The following is a 16150-nucleotide window of genomic DNA, read 5'->3' as shown; positions in this document are numbered from 1 at the left end:
CCAACTAATCTTTGACAAAGCAGGAAAGAACATCCAATGGAAAAAAGACAGTCTCTTTAACAAATGGTGCTGGGAGAACTGGACAGCAACATGCAGAAGATTGAAACTAGACCACTTTCTCACACCATTCACAAAAACAAACTCAAAATGGATAAAGGACCTGAATGTCAGACAGGAAACCATCAAAACCCTAGAGGAGAAAGCAGGAAAAGACCTCTCTGACCTCAGCCACAGCAATTTCTTACTTGACACATCCCCAAAGGCAAGGGAATTAAAAGCAAAAATGAACTACTGGCACCTTATGAAGATAAAAAGCTTCTGCACAGCAAAGGAAACAACCAACAAAACTAAAATTTAGACAACAAACGGGATGGGAAAAGATATTTGCAAATGACATATCGGACAAAGGGCTAGTATCCAAAATCTATAAAGAGCTCACCAAACTCCACACCCAAAAAACAAATAACCCAGTGAAGAAATGGGCAAAAAACATGAATAGACACTTCTCTAAAGAAGACATCCGGATGGCCAACAGGCACATGAAAAGTTGCTCAACGTCGCTCCTCATCAGGGAAATACAAATCAAAACCACACTCAGATATCACCTCATGCCAGTCAGATTGGCCAAAATGAACAAATCAGGAGACTATAGATGCTGGCGAGGATGTGGAGAAATGGGAACCCTCTTGCACTGTTGGTGGGAATGCAAATTGGTGCAGCCACTCTGGAAAACAGTGTGGAGGTTCCTCACAAAATTAAAAATAGACCTACCCTATGACCCAGCAATGGCACTGCTAGGAATTTACCCAAGGGATACAGGAGTACTGATGCATAGGGGCACTTGTACCCCAATGTTTATAGCAGCACTCTCAACAGTAGCCAAATTATGGAAAGAGCCTAAATGTCCATCAACTGATGAATGGATAAAGAAATTGTGGTTTATATACACAATGGAGTACTATGTGGCAATGAGAAAAAATGAAATATGGCCCTTTGTAGCAACGTGGATGGAACTGGAGAGTGTGATGCTAAGTGAAATAAGCCATACAGAGATAGAAAGATACCATATGGTTTCACTCTTATGTGGATCCTGAGAAACTTAACAGAAACCCATGGGGGAGGGGAAGGGGGAAAAAAAAGAGGTTAGAGTGGAAGAGAGCCAAAGCATAAGAGACTCTTAAAACCTGAGAACAAGCTGAGGGTTGATGGGGGGTGGGAGGGAGGCGAGAGTGGGTGATGGGTATTGAGGAGGGCACCTTTTGGGATGAGCACTGGGTGTTGTATGGAAACCCATTTGACAATAAACATACATTGAAAAAAAAATAAAATTATAGTTTAAAAAGTTAAAAAAAAATAAATACTCTTCCTAATGGTATATTACAATCAATTTGTGATTTCAGGTGTATTTGAGGTCTAAATTTTTAAATTATAATTTTTAAAAAGATAATACACTTACATGATTCAAAAGTCAACATTGGGCCCAGAAGAATCGAAAATCTTGAAATAATTAACATGCTTAGTCTGCAGATCTTGATTTTAAGTATTAAAAGAAACCGTTTCCTTGGAGAATGGCTTATTTTAAGACTGAGGGAAGAAATATATAATATGAGCCTGGAATGTCTTGTTATATCAGCAAGCAAGGAAGTGATTTAAAAAAAAAATGCTACAGGGGCGCCTGGGTGGCGCAGTCGGTTAAGCGTCCGACTTCAGCCAGGTCACGATCTCGCGGTCAGTGAGTTCGAGCCCCGCGTCAGGCTCCGGGCTGATGGCTCGGAGCCTGGAGCCTGTTTCCGATTCTGTGTCTCCCTCTCTCTCTGACCCTCCCCCGTTCATGCTCTGTCTCTCTCTGTCCCAAAAATAAATAAAAAAAAACGTTGAAAAAAAAAATGCTACAGACACTGAAAGAGACGCAAAAGCCAGCCTGAAGAGGTTCTAATAATGAGAAATCCAAGTCCATATTAATTGATATAAATTTATTCTTATGTTGGAGATAAGTTTTTCCTTAGAATAGAACACCAACTAATAAATGTAGAAGGAATAAGAGAGTTAGAATGTCACTATTTGGCAAATAGCACAGCAATAAGAGATTCAGGCAAAAATCATCAGTATGTGTAAGTGAAAGTTGATGAGGAAAGGAGATCTCTCTGGTCTCAAAACATCTCCCCACAAATTCTCATTAATTACATGGGAGAAAATAGTAACTTTACAGTGGAGAAATCTACCAACTACCACCTAAACCAAATAATCAAAGATAACATTAACAGTAATGAGATGAAAAGACATCAAATGCCTCCCAAGACAAGGCACTGAGAAAGGTACCTCACTTTTGTAATATCTTTGCCAAAAATTCATAACCTGAATCTAATCATGAGAAAACACCAGACAAACCCAATTGAGGGCTATCCTTTAAAATATCCTGCCTATACTCATTAAAAAATGTCAAACACATGACAGAGAAACAATTCCAAATTAAATGAGACTAAGAGGACAAAAATTGCACTTTATGATCCTGAATTGAATCCTGATTCAGAAAAAAATAATTATTTTATCTGCTATAAAGGCTATTACAAGGAAAAATAGGCATAATAAGAATCAGGTTTGTAGATTAAATAATAATTATATTTATTATGCATTGTTAGTTTCCCCTGTGTCTTTGTATCAAGATATTCTAGGAAATACAAACTGAGGTATTTTGGGGGTAGAGACATTATATCTGCATACTCTCACATGGTTCAAAAAACTTACATATACATAAATAGATGCACATAATTCATATAGAGAAAGGGAATGATGCAAAGCAGAAGCAGTAAAATGTTAACAATTTGGTTATATGGATGAACAGAATATAGAAACTCTTTGTAATATTTTTACAGCTCTACTCTGAGATTAAAATTATTTCTAAATGGAAATTTATCAACAAATTATACTACAAAGCCCGACAATAAATTCAGATTCAGTAGGCAGAGAATAAAATAGGGCAGCTGGAATATAAGGTAATGTTTATAAAAATGTACTCTAGTTGTTCTTTCAATTTCCTTTAGATATAAGGAATTGTAATTTTTAGTGTAACAATTTTTTTTAAATATTTCCTATATGTTAAAGATACACACTGAAATATATATGCATATTTACAAATTAAATATGTCTGACACTGACTTTAAAATAACCTAGTGAAGGGATAGGAATATGGGGTTATAAGTGAAATAAGATGGGCCATCTATAAATATTGGAGTTGGGTGATAAGTATGAAGGTTCATTATTCTACTTTCTCTTGTCTATAATGTCTGTAATGAAAAATTTTAAATAGTCAATCCTATATAAAAATATTAACAGAGAAATATCATTCTCACTGTTCATATTTCCACATTTCTTGTCAAGTCATCCCTTATAGGAAACCATCTGATTATTAGTTGATTATCTTTCTAGTTTCTTCTCAAAAATATAAGGAAATACAAATATGAATGTATAAATTGTTTCTCCACTCTTCCTACAAAAAGGAACATGTAATACACATTCGTCTATACTTTGTCCTTCCCTTTCCCCCCACTGCCATCTTAATAGGTCATGGAGATATCTCCATACTGGCATATAGAACTTTATTTTCATGTGTGTGTGCTGCATTGTTTATTCAACTAATCTCTTATTATTGGACCATTGAGTCATTTCCAGTTTGGTATTCCTCCAACAATGCTACAAAAAATAACCTTGTATATTTTGCCAGTTTGTACCTCTGCAGGTTTACCTGTAGGACAGATTATCAGAAGGGGAATTGCTGGATCAAAGGTTATGCTGGGAACATTTTACCAGATTCTTCCTCCTCTCATGATTGATACATGAGAATACTTGTTTCCCCACAGCCTTGCCAAATGAAAGAGTTATCAAACTTTTGTTTTTTTGTCCATCTGATAGGCGAGAAATTGTGTGTCAGTATAGTTTTCACTTGTATTTTTGTTATTAGAAACATAAACTGCTATTTTTGCTATTTCCCACATCAGATGATGAGTAATTATTAATGACTTACACATTTACAAGTTTTTCCAAGCTGTCAACTTATACACCTTTGACTCAGTTTTCTACTTTATACATCTAGGAACTTATTTCTTCAAAACCTCCCTATTCCTCCAGTATCCTTAATATTCTCACCATTCTCTCCTAAGTTCAAATATTTATCCTTATTTTTTGGCAAGATACTCCATATAAACAATATGATATAAAGGGTAGAATATGAAAAGTAACTCTCCTTCATACGCTGAACTTAAACATCATTCACCCCCAGAATGAACCACCAGTCCTAGTTTCTTAGGTATTCTTTCAATCACATTCTGTACATATGGAAGCATGTATTTATATATTCAATTTTATAGAACATTCAAGTATCAATATACTGTTTAGATAAGGTAATGTTAGCTACTGTAATAATTAAACCCTGAAATCTCAGTGATTTAGCAAAACCAAAGGTTGATTTGCATACACATGACAGTCCTACATTCACTGGGCAGGCAGCCTTCCATGTGTGCTTCAAGAGCCCAAGTTCTGCCATAGCCCAGGGCTTCAGTCTTTACTTCAGCAGCAAATGAAGAAAAATAAGAGAGAAGACCTGTTTTTCAACTACCTTGCCCGTAAGTCAGCAGGTCACTCTGCACATATTCCCCTGGAAATAACAGTCCCATGGTCCTTTTAGATGCAAGGGAGGCTGGGAAATACGGTCCCTGGCTTGGCACCTACCCAAATTTACAAAGGGTAGCACAGATTTTTGGAGAGTAGCTGTCTTTTAAACACATTCTTCACACTATTTTATTCCATGGTATGTGTGTGCTTCATTTATCTCAGAAATGTTTCCAATAGTTGATACAGGGCTGATCCATCTAAAAACCTTTTAAACAGCTGCACTGCACAGGCACTTGTGCCTGAACTAGGCAGTCCCATCTTTCATTTAAGCAGCATGACTACAACAAATACAGGTATTTCTGCCCCAACAGTTCTGAAATACCTGTGTTTCTGCAAAATCAGGCTGCTGAGAAAAATATTGTTGGAAAATTATCCTGAAGAAAGAGAGCTTGCAGACTTGGAGACTAAGCAAACTCCCCGTCCATGTCCTTTTAGCCTTGGTTATCTCTCGCAGCCTATAGTAGCAGATTTCATCCCATCTTGCAGCCTACAGAGTGGATATTATCCCTCTTTCTTGCCTTCCTGCCCCTTCCTCCCCACACACAACTCCTCTCCTTGCTTGTAACAGGGGGCTTAGTACAGCCTAAGGACTTTCTCCTAAGCCACTCTGCCCTTGTGTGCAGCAGGCTGGAGGGGCAGGGGGATTAAAAACAAAAACAAGTACAAGCTGTCAACCAAAGACTGACTGGATTCAGTGCGAATCTACCCTGTATCTGAGTAGGATAACTCAAGCATCTATATTCCCCTGTTAGACAGAATTTATACACAGGACTCCTAACTTGATATTGCATCCTTTATTGACTAGTGACCTGTTCTTTTCTTTCAGCACCATCTAGCAGTGTTTCTTGGGATCACCTCCAAAATAAAGTACCTAGATCCTTATCTGAGAGTCTTTTCTGGGGAACCTAAACTAAGACATTCTTCTTCCCAGTTTCCAGCCTGTAGGCCCCTCAACAATCAGAGCTGGTTAGAGGAAATGTTCAAGCTGAAGTCATTATCAATAGACTAGGAAGCACAGCACAAAAAAAGCACTTGGAGCCACTGTTACTTGGTGCAAAGCATTAACATGCGAGGGAAAATCACACTGGAATCACCATGACTTCTCTGTTATAATGATAAATATACTTCCTTAGTTATAAACTATACACAGACTTTAATCAGAGTGTCTTTAAACAGTCTTCTCCTGGTGGACACTTATCTTATTTACACTCTTGGTATTTACAGGCAATGCTGCTAGGATGCTTCTTAGAACCTTTCATGTGTGGGTATGTCTGTCTTTGGGATAAATTCCTGAAAGTAGAATTCCTGGGTCAGCAAGCACATGTACAGTTTGGAGAATTACTAACAAGTTGCTTTCTTGATGTTTTACCCACTTTGACTTCCATTTATGAGAATGCCTTTCCTCCTCACCACCTGTCAATGCTATCAATACTTTTACCATTGCCTATCTAATAAGTGAGATATGGTATCTCAGTGTAGTTTTATTTCAAAATTCTCTTCTAAGAAAAACTGAGCATCAGTTCAGGATTTTAGGAGTCACTGTATTTCCTTTCTCAGCATTTATTTATATTCTTCAGATGGTTGGTATTTCTCTTATTGATTATAAGAGCTTCTTCCATATTAACATTATTTTTTATCTGTAATATAAAATTATAAATACATTTCCCCAGTTTATAGTTGGCCTTTTTACTCTGCTTATGGTGTTCTTAATCATGAAATTTTGTCTTTTATTTTTTTTAAGTTTATTTATTTATTTTTGAGAGAGAGTGAGTGTGGGCATGAGTGGGGGAGTGGGGGAGTGGGGGAGTGGGGGAGTGGGGGAGAGGGGGAGAGGGGGAGAGGGGGAGAGAGAGAGAAAGAGAATCCAAAGCAGGCTCCACAATGTCAGCACAGAGACTGATGCAGGGCTCAAATCCACAAGCCATGAGATCATGACCTGAACCAAAGTCAGATGCTTAACTGACTGAGCCACCCAGGCACCCCTCTTTTATTTTTTGTTTAATTAAATTAATTAATCTTTTCATTATGACTTTGAGGTTTGTGTCCTTTTTACCTCTGTAATTAAAAAAAAATCCCAGGTTTTTTCTAGTACTTTTATGTTTTCATTTTTCAAGATTAAATCTTGGCACCATTTGAAAATTTTGTTGTAAGGTGTGAGGTGTGAGGTAAGAATCCAACATTTTGTATGTATACAAATGGCTACCCTGTTGTCACATCATTTATTATTGAATAATCCAGTTTTCTCACACTAATTCAAAATACCACCTTTTTATTTTATGTTAAATTTCCTATGTATTTGTGTCCACTTCTGTACTTTCTATTTAATCAATTGCTCTACTGTTTCATGTGTTCTTACCACACTATTTAAATCAACTTACCTTTATACTATGTTTAACATTTGAGGGGGACAGTCTCTCCTCATCCTGCTACTTTTAAAGAATTTTCTGGATTATCACTTGTTTGATTTTTCAAGTAAACAACAGAGTAAACTTGGATAATTCTAAAAATTACCTAAAAAATATCTATATGCGTCTCTTACTATCTTCTTTAGCCTACTCTCTTTTTCTGTTCATAAGATTTCTACTTCCCTCTTCTTAACACTAAAACTTTAATTTCTTAAAAGCTTGAATCACTCTCATTAAACAAAAAGTAATCAAGAATCTCTTTATTTTCTCAGATTTCCCTTGCCTTTATGAAGTTCCAGACACTGTTAACCATTTACCCCTTCTTGAAATTCTCTTCTTTCTTTGCTTCATTTAGATACTCAGCATCCTTCTCTCACTCCTTTTCCCTAGCTCCCTCTTATCAGAGAAAGTCATTGAAAAACAATCTGTGTCCCTGGTGTACTATTTTCCCTTAAAGATATATAAAGATATATGCATATATAGTCAATTTTTATCTCTCTCTAAGGTCAATTACCACTAAAATTCTATCTTTAGTTCTGAGCACCTAAAAAGTATCTGCCATATGGTAGGTATGAAATAAATACTTAGTGAGCAAAAGAGTACCAATGCTAAATTTCTGATTCTGGTTCAAAATTTCATTTGACACGCCCCTTAGTCACCAACACATCAACACATTAAATGCCTGTATATGTAGTAGAAATAGTTGTCCTGAATTTTACATTGATCAAACCATACCAGGAATACCATGACTTATTCAGGGCCCATTTTCAGGAGAGGCAGTGACCAACAAGAGTGAATCCAAAGAAGGGAATAAGAAAGATGAATGGTACAAGACCTAGATTTTAAGAAGAAATGTTGAAGTTAGGATGCTTAGTCATCAGAAGATATAATGAAAGATTGGGGCACCTGGGTGGCTCAGTTCATGATCTCATTGTTCATGGGTTTAAGCCCCATTTCGGGCTCTGGGCTTACAGCTCGGAGAATGGAGTCTGCTTTGAATTCTGTGTCTCCATCTCTCTCTGCCCCTCCCCCCGTGTGTGTGTGTGTGTGTGTGTGTGTGTGTGTGTGTGTGTGTGAGCGCGCGCGCTCTCTCTCTCTCTCTCTCTCTCTCAAAAATAAACAAACATTAAAAAAAAAGATATGATGAAAGAAAAGACATAAAGGTCCTAAAATATGTGAAGACCTTTCTGGGCTGGGGCAAAGGAATGGGAGGGAGGGCTTAGAAGAGGGAAGAGGATATGGCACTGTTTGGTTACTTCACAGAACCCAAGCAGACCTGATTGTAAAGTTACAGAGAAACAAATTTCAACAAGAATTTTTAACAATTAGAATTGCACTAACAAAAAAATAATAGGAAGATTCTAACAAGTAGTGGGTTCCTTCCCACTAACCTCTCTCAATGTCAATGTTCTCTTCTATAAAATATGGATAATTACTATACTCCTACCTTAAACAGTTATATGTGAGTGTTAAAGTTTTGTTTTGTTTTGTTTTGTTTTGTTTGAGAGAGAGAGAGAGAGGGAGGGAAGGTCAGAGACAGGGAGACACAGAATCCGAAGCAGGCTCCAGGCTCCGAGCTGTCAGCACAGAGCCCAATGCGGGCTCGAACCCACGAACTGCGAGATCATGACCTGAGTTGAAGTCGGATGCTCAACCAACTGAGCCACCCAGGTGCCCCTGTTATAAGTTAGTGTTAAAAAGGATAAAGTATATTACCACTCCATATGGTGCCTGCTACATAAAAGGCATTCAAATAATACTAGTTCTTTTAAAACTAGACCATCATCTTTGAAAATGAGTTAGTTTAATCTTTGAGACAGAAACAAATTATTCCCAGGTCTAAATTTTTCCTTTTTGGTCTAAAATTGAAATTAACATATTTTACTCGAAAGTGCCCATCTTGGGGCACCTGGGCGACTCAGTTGGTTGAGCGTCTGGCTCTTGATTACAGCTCAGCTCATGATCCCCGAGTCGCGGAATCAAATCCCACTTGGACTCCATGCTGAGCATGGAGCCTGCTTAAGATTCTCTCTCCCTCTGCCCCTCTCCCCAACTCTCATGCTCTAAAAAAAATTAAAAAAAAAATAAAGTGGCATCTTATTTCTTGTTCTTATAGGCTCCACACTTCAGATCTTTCTAGTTTCTTGGTTCCTCATTCTCTAAACCCAGTCATTCATCAAGTCTCCCCCACTCCAACCAATGATTGTTCTTCTTTTGTATTCTTTCAAACCTTCCTTTGTGTTCTTGTGTCATTATTATAATTCAGGCTGCTGACTGTCCGAAATTGGCCTGTAGCAACATCTCAATAATTCTTCTGGACTGTGATCCACCCTAACCATTTTGTCATATAGAACTTAACATCCTTTCCCTTCTCAAAATCTGATGACTTCCAGTGTTGACAGAAAGCACAAAACACTTTACACAAGGAAAAAATCTTCTATAATATAATCCTTCTTTAATTCCTTAATACTATTTTCATTACTCTCCCATTAATCCTTTTCTTCATTTAAATGCCTCATGCTTTGGTATATATACGCAATGAATCTGATACTACTAAATAATCCCCTTCCTTTCTGTGTTCCTATACTTCAAGGTCTGGCTCAAGTAGCATCTTCTCCACAGGCTTTGTCTGTTACAGAAGGAAGACATCCCAACCCACTGTGAGGATATGTGATACTGTCAAAATCATTCCCTTGAAATTTTCTTCCTTGTTTGGTAGCAATGTACATGTCCTATCCATAATTCTGCATTTTAAGTTCCTATAGAAGTGTTGTTAAATAGAACTTTCTATGATGACACAAATATTATCTGTGCTGTCCAATACAATAGACACTAGTCACTTGTGGCTACTGAGCATCTAAAATGTGGCTAGTGGCTATATTATAAAGCATGTTCCTGGGAGGCAATAAATTAGTTTTCTGACCTTAGAGTACTAAATTGAGAAATAACTATGTTTCAGGTATCATTTAAACACTCTGTACATATTATTTCATTTATACTTTTCTATTTTTATCATTCTCATTTTTCAGATAAGTAAATTGAGTCCCAGAAAGGTTATATAACTTGCATAAAGTCCTAATTTTTTGGGATTAACAACAGGAGGCTTATCCAAGGAATACTAAAGTTAGAATATTAGAAAATATGGGAAGGAGCTTAGTAAACCATAAAACAGTATTCTTAAGATAGTGATCATTTAACTTTCTTTCGGCCTTTCTTACAATGTTTAGCATATCATTTCTGAATCAACTGAAAATTTTACATGGTTTACATGTAATCTGCCCTCATACATGTGTTTCTAAAACCTGGAATGCAAGTTTAATGTGTGAAAATTATGTCATAAAAATAAAATGTGGTAATATACACACAATGGAATATTATTCAATAATAAAAAGGAATGGAATACTGATACATGGTACAACATGGATGAACCACAAAAACATGATGTTTTGTGAAAGAAGCCAGTCACAAAAGACTACATATTATATGATTCCTTTTATATGAAATGTCCAGAATAGATAAATCCATAGAGACAAAAAGTAGATTAGGGCTAAGATGGCTGGCAGAGTTAGGGGTAAATGGGGAGTGGATTTTTTTCTGGGGTGATGTAAATGTCCTAAGATTGATTATGGTGATAATTCCATAACTGTGATTATAATCAAAACCATGGAACTGTACACCTTAAATGGGTGAATTGAATGGTGTGAGAATGTTATTTCAATAATTCTGTTTAAAAAAGTGGAATCATGGTTTTATGTTATTAAAAGGGGTCTATTCCCAAGAGCTATATACAGGTTATAAAATATCTAGAATATAGCTTTACCTTTATGCATATTCTTTGACAAATATTTCTGTCAAATATAGAAATACTTCTAATATATTTAAGAGTAAAATGAAATAAAATTGTGATTTTCAAATTGTTTTTTCAGGAATGGACAAAAGAATTTTTTTTTTTTTTTTTAGAAACTCAATACAACAAAAATAATCTGGTCTGGTTGAAGCCGAGTGGAGATTCAGACCTCTACCACTCAGATTCCTGCACTTTCTTCAGTATTGGCATCTAAGGAACGTACAGGGTTTGGGGAAGAAGAATTTACAAGTTCCTGCAAAAAGCAGCACAAATAATTGAATACATACAACAAAGTAAAAACTCTGCGAGTTGAAGTGTTTGCTACCCGACAGGCTATTAGCCTGTAATAATAACTCAGAAGTATTTTATGTTAGTAACATACAAACATACGATATCTATTTAGCAAATATGAGTTTTGGATCGGAGATTAAGGGCATGTTGTTTAAAAGTGTGCATGATTCTAAAGTCAAGATTTACCTCTAATTTATGTGTTTTTTTTTCTTACCTATTTGGATTAGGGACTTTCGAATTTTGTTTGTAACAAAAACAAAAAAGTGTAAATATCCCCAAACTAAAAAGCAGGTGCCCTAGTTCTGTGATAGTAGAAAGTGATTGCTGCATTCCTGGAGCAATACTACTTACTTAAGAAAAAAAGTGCAGTGTTGGACTCTCATGTACTTATGTAATTTATGTTGCTTCTACTTGGATGGCTTATTAACACCTAAAATCTATTATATTATTTAATTGTATATGACATATTACATTACACTTTAATTATACCAAAATCAGATGTGATCATTTATTTTTCTCAAAAAATACTTTTTTATATATTTAAGGGTGAAGAGGAACAAAATTGTGGTTTTCAAAATTGTTTTTTCAGGAGTGTACAAAAGAAATCTTTTTTGGTAATGAAATAAAGCATAAATAATCTTTTCAATGTCCCCATTTCTACTTAATTCTAAATCACCAGATTGATATCTTTAAGTACGAATTAGTAGATTCCCTTTACATTCATAGTTCATGAACAAGGTGTGATCCTTTCCCCTTTAGAAATGTCTTTTGGATCTTCTCCTTCCTTTCTTTATCCAAAGCTACCAACTTCTCTAGAATCAAGTCGGCTTCTCTCGTCTTTTCTATTTAGTGCTATTAGAATAGTTCTCAAGTGCTATTTCTATCATGTTATTTTCCTATTCAAAGACTTACAATTGTTCTCTAAAACTCAAATTCCTCTCACTCTCTGTGACAGTTAATTTTACATGTCAACTTGACTGGACCATGTGGTACCCAGATTATTTGGTCAAACATTCTGGGTGTTTCTATGAGATGTTTTTAGATGAGATTAACATTTAAATCAGTACACAGAGTACAGCAAACTGCACTCCAAAATGGGTGACCCTCATCTAATCAGTTGAAGGTCTGGATGGAATAGAAGGCTGATTCTCCCCCAAAGGAAAACAGAATTCTCCTGCCTGATGGCCTTCAATCTGTAGTAATACTGGGCCTTTCTGCTTGAAAGCCTTTGAATTGGAACAACAGCCCTGTAGATTTTAGACTTGCCAACCTCTATCATCACAATAAACATAGACTGATTTATACCTATCGATCAGTCTATCGATCTATCTATTGATCTATCTACCTAACAAATCTCCATCCTACTGATTCTGTTTCTCTAGAGAACTCTAATACACTCTCTATTACAACTTTAGTCTCATTTCACCAGCTTATTTCTTATTAGAACTCAACAGATTCTCTAATCCACAGAATAAAATCTGTCATTTTCTACATAATTTGTACAATTCCATCTAAATGCTTGTATTAAATAACTTACATATATCTGCACTGCCTATATTTGCTTTTCAAATATTTCTTTCCAGCTAGGCTGTTAAGCACTTTGAGAACAGGAGCCCCTATTTTCTTTACTTTTTTCTACAGAAATAATAAGGACTAATGTTGTGAAATATAGTGTGGTGTGTGCGTGAGCACACGTGTGCATGTGTGTGTGCGTGTGTAATATACCTTAAAACAAGTATACATGTATGTAAAATTTACCTCTTAAAGTCTGGCACAAAATCTAATTTTAATTTGTCTTGCTTGGAAGAATCACGCTTTGGGTTAAAATCAATTGTCATTTACAAGTATTCTTCCGCATTCATTTCAGTCAGCTATGACACAGAATAAAGTTACAGACAAACTTTAGCCTAGATAATTTAAGAGTACAATTGACAGAATGTTTTAATGTTGGGATGAAATGCATACTTTATATTTTTCAAACTCAGTTATATTGCTTTGCTAAAAGTAAATAGTACCTCCAGGACACCATCTGGTAAAAATCTCTCTGTGGATTAACCCAGAAAAGGAAGTGAATGAATTTTTATATATTGCATAGTTGTGGTTGCAAAACTGCAGTAAAAATATGTTTTCAATGCACTGGTGTAAGTGAGACTTCAGCTACCTCATCTGATTTGATCCAAAAGGCTTGGAATATTTAAGGCCATATCTCATCAACAGGGAAAAGGAGGGGTATTTTCTTTCTAGCATTCCTAGGACTTGGAAGAAAAAATAATCCAGGAAACTGAAGTCCATGAGCTGGAAAATATAAATTTGGTCTTTCAGAAATCATTCATTAAAAAATTACAGGATATGTCCAGAAAGTCTGAGACCATCTACGACAATTAGATGAGACCCAGCAATGCTATTGTGTGCATCCCTGCCAATGCAGAATGGTCAAATTAGTTTTTACCTTTTTTTTTTCTTTTTCTAAAAATAACGTGTTGTCCAAGCCTTGATCTAGTCCAATGACTAGAGCAATGGAACTTCCCCTCACTCCTCTAGGGAATCCATTCCAGAGACTAATAGATTTCACTGTCAGGAAACAATTCCCAGATTCAGTCTTAAGTTTCTGTTACTTAATTTCATCCCATTACTTGACTATACACTCCTTATTCTACCCTTAAAAATGACTTGGATTCCATGATGTTTACATTATTCAAATATTTTTCAAATGTTATCATAACTGGACTTAGAGATGGACAAATATATTTTTTGTTATTTTAATCTTTCCTTCAAATTTAATTTGGAGTCCAAATCCCATTATGCATTTATTTTCTAGTTTGAGTACTACTCAATTTACATATTGAGGCATTTATGACTTAAACTGGTATTCGTGTTGTGATCTCAGCAGTACAATTTAAGTAACTTTTATCTTCCAGCCATATGACATGAAGCTTTTGCATATACAGACTAAAATCTCATTGACTGATTTTACGCTCATATTCCATTACAAGATCATATATAATTTGCGACCCACTATCATCTCAAAGTCTCTGGGTATTACTGCTTTCCAAGTACTATATATCCTGCCAATTGAATGGCTGTGTTTCTGATTATTTTTTCCCAGATGTATCAGCTACATTTTTCCAGGTTGAATCACATTTCATTTCCTGCCCATATTTCTAACCACTTTAGGTCCCTTTTATCTGTCCTCACTGGTTTTGTCAACACTATTCAATTTAGTATCATCTGTGAATTTAATTAACGTGATGTGTATCCTCTCTTATAAATCATTAATGAAGTTCTTCTACAATGATTTGTTCATTTTTTAAAACTCTAATGCAGCTTAATGTTTATAGTCTTGCTATAGTCTTAAGAATATACCACTTTTTTGCCACTTGGTATTTATTTCATTATTTTAGGAGTGGTTGATGGTGGACTAACAGAATCATGCTCAGGGTCAATGCTTTTTTTTTTTTTAATATTAATGCTAAATACCTTTATGACAATTTATCTCAAGATTGACAATGCTTTTGCAACCACTTTTCTCCCTTCCACCATTTCTACATTTCCTAAATGTGGTCGAACATCATGGAAGCCTCAGTATGATGTTCTCATGTCCGTAATATAAAATTATCAAATATTTCTTATTCCAAATTCTGTTGTGCAATGAGTTTAAATTTTAGATGCTGACTTACCAGACAATAGCCTGTTATATTAAATTATAAATTAACTTAGAATGCTTCTATTTTAAATATTTTGGAATTGGTAAGCTGAACCAGTTCATGGTTCAGATAAGCTGGGCAACACTATTTTGTTCCTCCTTTACATTTATAACTATGATTTCTTTTTAATTTATTGGTTATTTAAAATTATTTTGTTGTATTGAAACCTATTTTTTAATTATATCTTTATGTGGAAACACATTAGACTTCTAAAGGTGTGTTCTGAAAACATAATATTAGAAATAACATACACAACCCACTACCCAGATTTAAAAAAAGTCACTACCAGTAACGTTAATAGCTCCTTAAATACAGCTTTTTTTTTTCTCTCCCTTAGGGATAAGAGCTTCTATGAATTTTATGGAAAGAGATGATCTTTTCTGTTTATATAATCATATATACATCCATATAGGTAAGAGGTATTGTTTTTCAAAATACTTTTTTCTAAGTATTTCACTTTTCCACAGAGATACCTTATGATACGTCCTCAATAATCTTGGAAGAAAGCATACAATTTTTATTTCAATTTTCCATAGTGTTAGCTTTACATACAACTTTCTTTTCTTCTTTTTATAAACCATCTCCCTTAACTTAATTATTTTTGGAGAGTATTTTTTTTCTTTTGTGCTGCCTCTTTTTCATTTATGAGTATATACACATTCTTATATTACTTATTATGGCCTAATTGTGGCATATAGGTCTGATTTCACATACTTGAACCAATAAGAGGATCCCTCAACCTACTTTTTAGCCAAGCCTTACATTTCAATATATTAATTAAGGGATTAGAAAATTCATGTGGCTACCTAAACATAAGAACTATATTTATTCTCTAACAAATTTAAACTTCTACTTTTTTAGTTATCAAGATTTTCCTTACATATTTGATTCCATCTTAATATCTATTTCTCATCTCTAGATCCACACAACTTCAACAGACTTCTTTCTTTTAAACCAAAGTTTAACTCAATCATCCTTAACTGTAGAGGCATTACACAGTAAAAAGCTGATGATCTAGGGTTTTTTCATATTTGCCAACTGTTATTGCTTTAAAAAAAATTACATGTGCTCCATTATTTAAAGAATGATTTATATTGTAAACCATTTTCTATGGTTTACCATAGAAAAAAATTGGAAACCAATACAAGTGCAATCCTACAATGGAACACTAGGAACCTAATTAAAATTGGAACTCCTGTCAGTGAGTCTCTTTGCCCAGTAATATCTGGGTTATA

The sequence above is a fragment of the Panthera onca genome, chromosome E2 (genome assembly GCF_046562875.1).
Source record: "Panthera onca isolate mPanOnc1 chromosome E2, mPanOnc1 haplotype 2, whole genome shotgun sequence".
Classification (NCBI taxonomy): domain Eukaryota; kingdom Metazoa; phylum Chordata; class Mammalia; order Carnivora; family Felidae; genus Panthera; species Panthera onca.
This window is presented reverse-complemented; position numbering follows the sequence as displayed.